An 11,585-nucleotide genomic window follows, 5' to 3' on the forward strand; every position below is an offset into this window, starting at 1 on the left:
CTATCAGCTTAAAGGCTGATAGCACAGGTTCTGGAGACATGTGGCTTTCTTTTAAATTGTAGTTTAACCACCTATCAGCCGTGTAGCTTGGGCAAATTACTTACCAGCTCTGTGCTTCAATTTCTTTATTCACATAATGGCAGTAGTAATATTTGTTTACTACTGCTGTGACAAATATTAAACATGTCAGTATTGGTAAACCAAGATGAAATATTTAAGTATTAACTGAAACTATATTACTAATAATATATATTAATATTTATATTAGTATTAATATCTAATACTAATTAATATTAAAGCAATTCCTGGCACATTAGTGTTTGAAAACTAAATAAATTAACACAAAGGAATATAGCATTTTGCTATTAATGCACCTTTGTTCTTGGTCTTCTCAACTTCTCTGCCTTTTGGCTGAGAACTACCAGAACAAGGAGGACTTCTCTCTGTTATTACAAAGTGATTTCTGACAGTTCCTATCACCCAGATGAGGAAAGACACATGGGGAATTTGAGAATCTCCTACACAGTCAGGAAGACAACAATAGCATCTACCTCCCAAGCAAATAGGGAGGAAAGCTTCAAACAGAATTGCTGGCCAGGCACAGAGGCTCACGCCTGTAATCCCAGCACGTTGGGAGGCCGAGGTGGACGGATTATTTGAGGTCAGGAGTTCAAAACCAGCCTGGCCAACATGGTGAAACCCTGTGTCTACTAAAAATACAAAAAAAAAAAAAAAATAGCCGGGCATGGTGGTGGGTGCCTGTAATCCCAGCTACTCGGGAGGTGGAGGTTGCAGTGAACCGAGATCACACCACTGCACTCCAGCCTGGGTGACAGAGGGAGACTCCATCTCAGAAAAAACAAACAAACAAACAAACAAAACAGAATTCCTTGCACAACACATTTCTCCCAGATCAACACTGAAAGAATCCCAACAGGACTGAAGCACAAGCCTGTGCCAATGCTTAGAAATTTTAAAAATTACTTTAGAAGAAATAATTCCATGGAAAAACAGTTCATCTTGCTACAAAACCAAAAGGCACCTTGGAATTATTCATTTTGTCAATATTCAGGATGCCATTGCAACCTCATTTTCATGCTGATAAAACCTGCGATGTACTATGTAGACAAACAAAGGAGGTTTTATTTGAAAAATAATTCCAAGTATACCAGAATGGAAAGCAAGGAAGGTTACTGTTGAGGAAGAAACTAGATATGGGTAAAACTAAAAGGGACTTGGTCTAATGGGGGAGGCAGTTCAGCAATAAGAGGTTGCATCATCTACAAAAAGCTTAAACACAATAATGTCCATTGAAAGTTGTCCTTTTTACCATCACAACGCACTAGCAATTCTAAACAATGTCAGTGATATAATACACCTCCCCAAAAGGCTTTTTGTCGTTCTAAACTATAAATAATTTAGACACACATGAACTGACCTGCACATATTTGCTTTGAGAATAAGCTCCTAATCATTTTGAATCAATCGGATTATTTTTAGGTGGAGCTTACGTCTCTACTCCTTTGCTAAGACACATTCCTATGTTTAAACATTAGATGTGAGATAAACAGTAGCATACTAATCCTAAAGAAGAAGAGACAGAACTTTAATTATTCGAATTCTGGCATTCTTGGCGCAAAAATGTCTCTGAGCCATACAGAGTTTTCTCTTTTTGGAAGCATTTCTTTATGCAACTCTTCATCCTATTTTCTCAAAATACACATTGACGTGGTTAAAATATTAATTCATTGCCTTCGTATTTTTATTTCATTTTAATTACTGGCTACACACACATACATACACACACACATTTCAAGAAAAGAAAATGTCCTTTCTGCATTTCCTGTCTGGATAAAAGTATTACTATGTTTTTCCATGACTAGTTTTCTAGGGCTACCATAACAAAATATCACAGACTGCATGGTATTTAACAACAGAAAATAATTTTCTCAAAGTTCTAGAGGCTAGAAGTCCAAGATCAAGGTGTCAGCAGGGTTTGTTTTCTTCTGGGGCCTCTCTCCTTGGCTTGCAGATGGCTATCTTCTGTTGGCGTCCTCACATGGTCTTCCTTCTGTATGTGTCTGTGTTCTAATCACCTCTTATAAGAACACTATTAAGATGAAATTAGGACCAATCTGACCTATGTGACTTCATTTTACATTAATTACCTCTTTAAAATACCTATCTTTAAATATAGTCACATTCTGAGATAAGAGGGGTTAAGACTTCAACATATGAATTTTGGGGGGGGACATGATTCAGCACATAACAAAGGGAGTGTTCAAAAAAAGGTCTAACCCAGTTATGAAATATGGCAGGTATGCCACCAGTAGACTACAAAGGAAACTTTCTTCAGCTTGCTCTTTCCTCAGAAATGATTTTCCTCAAAGCCAACATTCATTCTTTTAGTCAATTTGTTCTTAATATATCGTACCATGAGAATGCAAAATTATGTTTGTCTCAGTGGGGAGTCAGAGCAGTGGAGTTCCAGGCTACTTAAGTAGGTGAGCAATTGATCCCCCTGAGTGCAGGGAGTGTGATGGAGCAGCTGAGACATTAGAGCCAGTCAGCATCTTCCTACCTGTATAAGCTTGGGTAAACTAGGTAATCCCTCTACGCCTCAGTTTCCTCACCGACAAAATGAAAATTCGTTCATTTAGCAAATATTTAGTAACAGTAAGCTATATGCTAGGCACTGTTCTAGGGTCTTGGGATATATCAATGTACTAAATGCGGATCCTTACTTCCTTACTCAAAAGGGATGCTAGGATGCCACTAAGCTGTAAGGCAAAAAGCAAAAGAGCAAGGTACAGGAAATGGAATGGAAGAGTGGCAACTTGAAATAGAATGGTCAGGTAAGGCTCATCTGAAAAGTGAAATTAGCAAATGGCCTGGTAAAACTTGCTTAAAATGTGAGCCAAATAAAAAAATGGTCTACCCAACTAAATAAGAAGGCAAATATATGTTCTATATCTTTTGCATGTTCCCGTGATCCTAATGGTGAAGAGAAGGAATATGTGCCAGTGACTATTAGTTAATTATTTGGAACTTGTCAAAAAATCCCAGAATAAAAAAATGATTAAACAGGTGGAGAATTAAAGCCTATCTGGAGGTTATTGTTTGGTTTGTTTCCCAAAATGTTATGTTTAATAAATGTTGGCAGATGGAGAAATGAAATAAAAGAGAAGTGAGCTGCTCCCATAGTACATATGTGTATTTATTATTATTTTAAAGAGTACCTGTTCATATATTCCGGTGTGGAAAGCATGTGCTAGATAAGAGAGAAGGCATACACACTCCAGCGATTATATACGCATGAGCCAAATATCAATTCACTATAACTTATAGTAAAAGAGCTCTGTAATTAGAAACAGATGAGAAAGGTGCTAAATTGTTTTAGGACTAATTCTTAGGTTCACTGAACTGAAAAGAAAAAACCATTTCGAACTAACAAATCTCTGCATTTTAAAAATAAAGCTTTGCTTTTTGATATGAATTATGTATTGCCTGAAGGACTTGATTTGGTATGTTATGCATTTGCTCCTTCCAGACATTTCCCTAAGACCTTATCCAAATGAAAGATGGTAGGCTTTGCAAAGAAAAAAGTGAATAAGAAATAATCCACTAAATATTTCACAAGAGAAAGAGAAGTCTTTCTCTTGTGTATTAATTATGGGAAAGCACATGTTATATTTTGAACTTTGAGCATTTTATCAACTAAGACTGAAATGTTTTTATTTAATAATTTGTATAAGTGTAACTAGGCATCAGAAATATCTATAACATTCATTGGACTCTAGCGAAAAAAAGAGGACTATCTATAACACACTTAATGTAAGAACTCTTTTCTGTCAGCAACAAATGACTGAAATAAAAACAATGATGACAGTAAATCAGAGTTTTTTAATTAATCACATAGTTGTGTTTTTAAGTGTTTTAGTATTCAATTTAATTTTATTTATTATAATATAAATTATTTGGAGTTTCTAATAAATCCAATAACTATACAGGACAAAATCGTAAATGTGTATATTTTAGATATGTTATAGTTATATTTTAAATTCATAATATATTTAAAATTTCCCTGAAAGATCCTTTTTCATATCCTCTTTTTTCCCCATCCTGTTCCTTCTGCCTGCAGAAATCATTAATGTATACATTAGGTGGAAGAAATATCTTTGATTAAGTTAAAGAAAGTATATGTGTCTTATGTCATCTATCCTAAATATTCATGCTTGTCTTGTTTTCTGGTAATTTTTAGAAGTATTGCTTTTTTACAAAATTTGGAACATTATTAGAACTGACTAGCTAGACTTCATAGCTGATAAATGACTGTGTCATTTAGAAGCATACAGAGAAATAAATCAAATGATATATTCTGTTTGTCAATAGATTTGAACATGATATACAGGAAAAGGGCTCTGGCTCTATACCTTTGCAATGGACAAGATTCTCCCTTCTTACCTATGTGCTGCAGGCTCCAACTCAGGAAAAAAGATCCTATTTCCATCTCTGAAAGGTTAACTACCACCTTTCAATGAGAAACGTGCCTCTGTCAAGAGAGTGCCAAGGAATGGCCTGAGTGCTGGTATCCACAGCTGTAGGGGGTTATGCAGAACCAGAAAAGACTGACCGGAGGGAGACTCTGAATGTAAATGGTCAGATTGTGTCTAGAAAATTCTACAGTTAGGTTGATTTTTTTTTTGTTTTGGTCATGTTTAGAGAGTGTCCAGTGGTATTTACCAGTCAGCTGCAATTCAGAGTTTACCGAGATGGCAATACCCAAAGCTCTGAAATGCCATTTTGGAATATATTGCCTATACCCATCAAACAATAATGTCCTCTAGTCAACTGACCCACCTGTGGTCAAAATATTCATAAGTATGAGATGATATTTATCTCATTTGTTATCTAAGTAGAATTTCACCATATAAAATGTCATTGGTGTGGATGTTGATAATGGAAGAGACTATGCGTGTGTGAGGGCAGCTGGTGCAGGGGAATCTCTGTATCTTTGACTCAATTTCCTCTGAACATAAACTGCTCTGAAAATATAAATGTATTAAAAAAGATAATTTCCTTCTGGTATATTCACTTGTTGTAATAAATGAACTCAAAAGTTATGATTATTCATATTATTCATCTAAATCCTTGCAAAAATGCTATTCTGTTTATTGTACACCCTAAGATTCATATGCATGCATGTATATATGTGTATGCATGTGCATGTTCATGCATGTGTCTAGAAAAACTTCCCATTTCAAAAAAAATATTTAAGATCCCAAAGAAAAAGCCATTGAGAGGTAGCATGGTGTAACTGCTACATTTGAAGTACTGGAAAAAATAGAATTTGGTTGAATTCCAGGTCTGCCTTTTGCTGATAACATAACCTTGAGGATATCTCTTAGCCTAAGCTGTACTTCACTGTAATGAAACCTGAGAATAACATGTGCCTCATGGAGCTGTCGTAAGGAATCAGTTGAGTAATGTATATAAACTGCTTGTGTTCTGTTGCTGCTTCTTTTACTATTTCATCTCCCCTAAAGTTTTTTTCATAGTTCTTACATCCTTCTCATTTCTTCAAAGTGAGAATTCTACGCTCCAGCAATAGCAGAGATAGATAACACAAATGACTTTCGTCAGCATTTCTTAAAAGGCCATTATGGGACCTGTGTGTATGAGGGTGGGGGATGAGGAAAGGGATTTGGTGTAGAAGTGGGTTTGTATTGTATTTTCTATAGTGTTTGATTCTTTTTCTAAGAACAAGCATGCAACATATATTATTTGAGTAATTTTGAATAGATTCACATTTAGGGTAAAAATAAGATTTATTAAAATTACTTAAACTATCCTTTGAACAACTTGTAATAGAAATAATATCACTAACAGAAAACATTATGAAATTTTTGAACTAACTATTGAATTGTGCTTTGCTTTCCTGATAAGTTATGTATACATATTATACAAATGTAACTAAATTATTTTTGCAGTCTTCCTTATTCAGTTAAGGTAATCAAAATATCTGCTGAGGCTAGTTTCGGTTCTGTGTTCCTTATTACTTACACATACTTTTGTGATTTGTTCATTGAGCAAATAACAGGTCTAGGGAAGGTCTTTATTAGGAAACAATGAAATGGCAAAACAATGAAATGAAACAGCGAAGTGGGAACTTGAAAAGTCATTTAAATTATCAGATATAAGTGAGTTCTTGTGGTATAATAGGATTGCCAGGTTTACACTATTAGGAGAGAGAGATCTTTTACTATTAACTCCTAGGTAGTGTATTTTTTAAAAACCTTCATTGAATGTTCTTGCTTCTCCCCTGACAAGAGCACTAAGCAAGACAAAAATCATTCTTTTTTCTTTAAATCTTCTGAAAGGAGCATGCCTGCAAATAGCATACAAATAAACTGAGGAACAAATAAAAAATTAGATGCCTGTGACAACTAAACAACAAAAACCGAAACACTAGTCATGCCTTTTGTGTACTTCCATTGAGTCAGATGCTATATTAAGTGCATTGCATAGCTTATTTTGAAAATAATATCACCTATAGAATGAAACTGCTTTTTGGTATTATCCATTATTCATAAAGGAGGGAAATATAGCTTTGAGAAGTTTAGGCACTTGCCTGAGGTTACATGACAAATAAGTGGCAAACCCAATACTAGAACCTAGGAGTGTCTGATGCCAAAATAAATAAATAAATAAATTTCCTAAATAATATAAATGTCATGTTTGAATTGATCCTGATGATTTAAAAAAAAAAGCTATAGAAAATCATTCCCTTTAACCAATAAATTACCAGAAATTTTCAATAAAAAATAGAACATAGATTATAGAACAAGGTTAAATAAATAGGAAATAGAATTAGATGCCAAAACCTTGGGTTATTTCACATTTAGGTTATATATTTTAAAATTATAATTAGTTGACAGTTAAATATTTAAACAAATATTGCAACAGTTATATAGAGCAGTCAATTTATTTTTCAATATCATTGTACATCAGTAAATATTTAGCTTTTAATTTTTATTTGGATAAACTGTCAGACTGACAGCTGTCTACCTTACTTAAGTATTGCTGACAGTAGCGGCCCATCTAGAGAGGCCACTGACATGATGCCAGCTGCAATGGGGAAGACACCTCTGGGGCTGGCTGCCCACTCCACAGAGCTAGCGGGAGACCCACTCCCTTCTGAGTCAGCAGGGTGGGAACTTTGAGCTCCCCAGGTGCAGCTGCAGCTGCAAACTCAGGCATCCCTGTGCTCTTTAGGGCTAGTAGCAGGCAGGAGCGCCACCTTCCTGGGCACAGATGCAGCCACCCAAGCCCTGGCTGGGGACCTGGGCATCTCTGCATTCTTGGGGGCCCGAGAAGGTCCCTTGTCCCCGCAGGCTCGGAGGTGTCTGCACTCGCTGCTGACCTCTCCCTACTCCCAGAGTCCACTCTGATCTCGGAGCAAGGTTGGGACAGAGCTCAGGCACTGTCACCGCCCGGCTGGGTATGTGCATGCTTGGGGCGGGGCTGACCTGCCAGCAGCCCCTTGCTGCCTTGCCCCCATCCAGACTTTGGGCACTGACAAGCATGGGAGGGAAGCTGAGGGGGAGATGATGGCAACTCGGTGCTGGCCTGCAGGCACCCCGTGTCATGAACAGCCTGGGTACCATGAAGGGTGGGAGGAGGCAGACAGGCGCCTAGGCAGAAGTGGGCGGATCCTCAGTGAAGCCCCACCTTCAGGCTGGGAGGGCCTGAAGCCTGGGGTCCAGGCTGCCGATTGCACGACCAGAGTGGAAGCTTATGGTGCTTTTTCCAGGCCCGCCCATGGCTGCCCATGGACCAATTGGCATGTGCTTCCTTCCCTCTGAGGCCCATAGAAGCCCTGGACTCAATCTGACTCAAGGAGATGATGGGACTACCAGCTGCGGAAAGGAGCTACCCACTCCAAGGTCTCTGCTGAGAGCTGAACACTCATCAAGACACCCTGCCTGCAGGGAGGAGTTACCCAATGCAGGTCTCCTCTGAGCTGTTCCATTGCTCAATAAAACTCCTCTTTGCCTTGCTCACCCTCCACTTGTCCGTCTACCTCATTCTTCCTGGACACAGGACAAGAATTCGGGACCTGCAAAAGGGTTGTAACACAAACAGGGCTGAAACACATCCCTTGCTCGCCATATTGTAGGTGACAAGAAGGAGAGAAAAGAGAAGGAGAGAAGAGCTGCAGCCCTTCTGGGAGCCCAGGCCTAGGAGATCCCTGAGCCAGGGCTATGACACCCTCTTTGGGGCTCTATGGTTCCTGGTGTCTCCAAGCTTCCGGACGCCACTGCATTCCTCGGTGCCAGCCGTGGAAGCTGCTGTGGTACATTTGGTCCAGCCACAGCCTTGCAGGGAGCTGGCTCCCATGCTGGTGCCTATAGCTCCCCGCCCCACCGCTGCCGGCTTGCCTGGCCATGCACAGTGGCCAGACCTCATGCTCACTCATGCACCCTTCGCCACTCCACACCTGGCCCGCCCTTGGCAGGTATGGGATTCAGGGATCCAGCCCCAGCTGATTGCAGCCTGCCAGGCCGAGTGGGTGGAATGAGACCTGTGGGCCCAAGCAAAACTCAGGCAAAGGCACCACTGGCCACATAGGTTTCCAGCTGGTGAAGTGACACCCCGAGAATCCCATGACATTATCATACACTCTTCTTAAAAACTGAACCCGAGGGAAAAAATGATACCCTTGAACAGTGAGGCATAATGAAAGTTTATTTAATGATTCTTGTATTTATTACTACTGCTTTACTGCCTGTAGCAGGTATCACAATGTACCGATTTATTAGGCTGTAGTTAGAAAACAATTGCTTCTTTACACATTATAAATGTAACCTGGCATTATATTTAAGCTAAGAACATGCATGTTTTTAATACCTGAATTTCAACTCAAGAGAAAAAAAAAAGTTCTATGTTACACTAGTATGATGGATTTTTTAATTACTAAACGCTAATATTAAGGGTAATTTGAGGTAAAACAAAAAATAAAAAGTTCATGTAGTAATCAAAGCATCTACTCTGGGTTGTTAAAAATAAAAATATCTTGGTAATTATTTTATTATTCTTTAACACTAAAGAGGTTTGCCTCAGGTTTTTAAATAAAACCTTCAACAGAAATATTAGCAATGTGAGTATCAGAGCACTGGCAGAGAAAAAAGCAAAAGCCGATGGCATTTTTCAGACCATATTACCAGTAGCTATGTTACTGTATAAATTATATGATAACATATTTTGCTATTAATGTCCCAAATACAAATACACGTTTGCATATATAAATGCAGGCCCATAGAGATATGAAAGGAAAGATAAAGTGTTTTTACTGTAAGATTTTATAGTAAGTATGCAAATAATGATTTCATGCCATGAAACATAACTAATGTACGAAGAAATCAGGCAGAAATGCAAAAGAAAAAAATGTCTGGGTGAATTCTACAAAAGTCAACAGAAATAATAAAAAACCCTAACATTTGAATATTGGTGACAGCAGGTAAAAATATGAATTGCTGAGGACAAGAGGCATCATATCTGAGGTCACATAATCAAGAGTTCAGAACTAGTGGAAGGTATGGTTGGAGTCCAAAGAATTTGGGAACTAGCAAGGGAAAGAGAGTAGTAATCCTAGAGGCAAATCCTTAAGAAACAAACCCTTAGCTACACCACTGTAGACCAGCATGGAGTTCACGTGGGTAGAGGTGACTTCAAGCACTCGAGTCAAAAGAGGATAGACACAATTAGAACCTGGTGGGGTGGAAGGTGGGGGTGAACTGAGGTGGGTGGCTGGCTGGGTGGAAGGAAAAAAATCACTTCTAGTTGCAGTGCTTCCTGCATGGTGGGTGCAATCTGAGTTGCTGCTTGAAAGGCCACTTTAGAGAGAAATAGCACAGAGCACAGCTGGCAGATCAAGGAGTGGCCAGGGCAAGAATAGCAATGTGCTATCTGTACATGTGTCAGAATAATACTGTTGTCTGGTTAAGGCTTAGCATGTACTGTAAGGGATTTTGGACTCTAAGGCTAAAATTGTGGCTTGTAACTAACTTGTACGAAGATTCTTTCTACAAATATCTCTTCAAATGTATTGTTAATAAGTGTGTAATTTAACGGAGTGCAATGCTGGAGGTTACGGACAAACTAATTTGGTAATGGTATTGAATCAGTGGCTCTGTCATTTTACTCAAATTACATTAGGCAGCTAAAATTGGATACACACATTTTCTCTTCAAATTGACACTTTAGCAAAGCCCAGAATTAGAAATTACTTAGTGTCATGACTTGAATCGTTTACTATAACTTTTTCTTACATTTTGAAAATGATTTATTATATACTCTTAACTTTTCTTACAGATTCAGAGACATTGGAGAAATTAGAGAGACTTATCTATTTCAGATCACTAATTTTACATGTAAAAAGAGTGGATTTATCAGAGAGAAAATGAAGTGAACTGCCAAAGTAACAGAGCTAACTAATAAAAGAGTCAAGAAACTAACCAAAGAAACAGGTCTCTAGAATTCCAGTCCTACACTCTCTTTGCATGGATATTAGGAGAAAATAAACCAATGATGAATGAATCTGCAGTTCATTGCTTTAGACAAGCTTTGGACAAATATATGTTTAAGGAAAGGAATGAAAAACAGGGAACAGGCAGTGAGTGTGATGCTATGATGTATATCTTGCTTATGCTTTGAGTTTCAAAATCTAACCAGGTTCTGAATTATTTTCCTTTTGAAACAAGTGACTAAAATGGTGATCCTGGCAGTCAATTTGTTTTCTAAGATTGCTTATTTATGTCCCTCGACCAGAAATTTTGAATCCAAGATCCAAGGCCCAGACTGTGCCAATAGCTTCTTAGGGGTCTTGACCCTGGGAGAATTGATGAGGCATTGCTGACTTCACAGTGTTGGCCACAGTCTTCAGTTTGATGGGCCCATGTGGGTGGTTAGGGAGAATTTATTTTCTATAAACTATTCACCCTATTTGGATGTACCAGCTGATTTTGGAAAGCCATCTCCAACCCCTTGGAATCTCAAATTCTTCATATACTATACCTATGTTTTTATACCTATCTCAAGAACCTCTTCATTAACAAGAGGGCTAATTCACATAAAAAGTTTTGCAAATAGGAAAAAAAACCTATAAAGATGTATTTTTATTTAACATTTTACATAGTCCTAATTATTGTTAGTGCCTTATTGTGTTTTTAACATCATAAAACATGAAAAATATGTTTTACCTATTAAACATACTTCTAATAATTAATAAACTTATGTAAGGATTCCATGAGGAATTTAAAATATTTATCATAAAAATATAGAATTTATTTTGAGAACTTTAAAGCTGATTGACATGAACAAATATTTATCTTTTAAATGGACTCTAATAAAGTTAAAATATATTTAATCCACACCTCCAGTAAGGCACCTTGCCAGGCACTGTGGCATTATCAAGAGAAGGAAACGTAGTACATTTCTTCAAGAAGCACTTGAAGACAGAAAGATCAGTGCATAATGGTGCAAAGGGCTGTGCCCAAGCTACCTTCGGTATACTTGGGAGAACA

At 37.9% G+C, this 11,585-nt stretch overlaps 1 long non-coding RNA gene across 1 annotated transcript; it reads left to right on the top strand.

The window, feature by feature from the left end:
- The first annotated feature begins 5,402 nt into the window (after nucleotides 1-5,402).
- Nucleotides 5,403-9,072, top strand: LOC104006260 (uncharacterized). Its single transcript, XR_679883.2, has 3 exons — nucleotides 5,403-5,488; nucleotides 5,587-5,638; nucleotides 7,814-9,072. It is a non-coding gene; the product is annotated as an uncharacterized LOC104006260 (long non-coding RNA).
- Nucleotides 9,073-11,585: the final 2,513 nt, after the last annotated feature.

This window comes from Pan troglodytes, chromosome 3, assembly GCF_028858775.2.
Source record: "Pan troglodytes isolate AG18354 chromosome 3, NHGRI_mPanTro3-v2.0_pri, whole genome shotgun sequence".
NCBI lineage: Eukaryota > Metazoa > Chordata > Mammalia > Primates > Hominidae > Pan > Pan troglodytes.